Here is a 1,904-nt window from a genome sequence, read left to right as displayed (position 1 = left end):
ATTGCATAGCTTACCTAAATTTGTCATATGTTTATTGCATCATTTATGCTATATCGTTTCAGATCTGTCATCAGAACTTTAAGTATATAATCTCACTTTAGTAAGTAGATTTGTTTCCAAAGGTTTTAAAGTTATCAACTGTCTACGGGTTTTACTCTCAGTAGAATTTGTAATAGAGTGAAATATAGTCAAATCTGAAAAGGAAAATAAAAATCATTTGAGTTACGTGAATTTGGGGCATTCCGAGAATCGAACTCGGGACCTCTCGCACCCGAAGCGAGAATCATACCACTAGACCAAATGCCCGAATATTGTTAGTGTTAATTTAGTTTAGCATTTGTAAAAACATATTACTGGTACTCTACACTTTTCGGTTGCAACTATCTAGATATCATGGTGATTAAAATACCAATATGTGGGTTTACATTATCCCGTTGTAATTTTATGTTTTTTCACAAAAATCATTGTTTGTCTGCGAACATCAAGTGTTGTTTTTGAAATTACATGTAATCAGATATCTGGATTTTGTGCTAAGACATATGAGGTCATGGTACAATGTGATCACCTTACGTTACAATAAGATCTAGCCACAATTGTTTGTCTATGAACATCAAGTGTTCTTCCATGAAGATCGTACAATGTTACAAATTAATCGCCTTGATAACTTGGTTTATGACTGTTTGAAGCTGCATCTGTACAATGCCAAAATTTATGCGTCATAACTAGTTATCAGTTAAATTGGAAGTTGTCAGATCTCAGATCTGTGAACATGTGCTTGTGACATCAGTCTATTAGGTAATAAGGTAAATAAGTTTCAGAAGTCCTTAGTAGTTGACTTTTTCTTGAAACTATTACTAGAATAAAATTCTAGTAAAACAGTGGTAATTAAAAAAATTATAGGAAGAGGTGTTTTTGTCAATAAGGGGCATTACGAGAATCAAACTCGGGACCTCTCGTACCCAAAGCGAGAATAATACCACTAGACCGAATGCCCACTTGCTTCATACTTCTGTTGATATTCATTATCACCATGATTGAACCATGAGTTCATTGATGACAATACATGGTTCATTTCTTATTTTTTATGATGAAGTGCACAATTATTTTAAGCCTGCAGCATCATCACTGATTTAGAATTTTTTGTGCCTTGTGTTATCCGACTTTCTGTTTTGCACGTCTGGTTTAAAATTACTTCATTTTGCATCGAGGTAACTATGTTTCAATGAAGATCTTGTCCTTTTGCTTATGTGACCTTTGCAAAGCTCTTATATCCAAATATTATCTGTGGTAAGTTATTTTTTTAAATCCTGAGATTGGGCAGATGTGAATCTATGAATGTATTCAGAACGTACTACATGTATCCCTTGTTGTAATTAAATGATAATGTGTAACTTGCAATCCAATAATCATATATTTGATTTGATTTGATGTGCTCTTCATGTTTGGTAACAGAATTACATGTTCACGTTGGTTTATGTTTGCTTATTTTGGTAATGCAGTTGCAACTTTTCACCAAATTGGTGCTCAAGGGGTCTGGCAAAAAAAGGTGAAGTCACAATAACTCAATCCGGTAATGCAGTTACATGTGCTTTTCATAAGGTTGCATTTTACCCTCTTTGGAGACACTAATGAGAGTGTGAGAAGCCAACTCTCTAGCAGAGATTTTAATATACTACTCACGGTACATGTATATCGAATTAGCGATGGTCAGATCTATAAATGTTGAAAGGAAATATAGATGTGTATTATTCTGAATGAGTAACCAGTACATGTAAAAAGGCTATATATAGCCAAAAACCCTAACAATAAGTAATAGGCTAAGCCCAACAAACATAGTACATGGACTAGAATAATATAGATAAATAATATAGTCTAACATCCCCCCGCAGTTGGAGCAGGAGTAC

The 1,904-nt window shown here is 34.0% G+C and overlaps 1 non-coding gene across 1 annotated transcript; it reads right to left on the bottom strand.

Moving 5' to 3' along the window:
- Positions 1-234: 234 nt before the first annotated feature.
- TRNAP-CGG (transfer RNA proline (anticodon CGG)) lies at positions 235-306 on the bottom strand. Its single transcript has one exon. It is a non-coding gene; the product is annotated as a tRNA-Pro (tRNA).
- Positions 307-1,904: the final 1,598 nt, after the last annotated feature.

The sequence above is a fragment of the Rutidosis leptorrhynchoides genome, chromosome 4 (assembly GCF_046630445.1).
Source record: "Rutidosis leptorrhynchoides isolate AG116_Rl617_1_P2 chromosome 4, CSIRO_AGI_Rlap_v1, whole genome shotgun sequence".
In the NCBI taxonomy this organism is placed as follows: Eukaryota; Viridiplantae; Streptophyta; class Magnoliopsida; order Asterales; family Asteraceae; genus Rutidosis; species Rutidosis leptorrhynchoides.
Note: the sequence above shows the minus strand (reverse complement) of the source record. Positions and strands in the feature narration are given on the sequence as shown.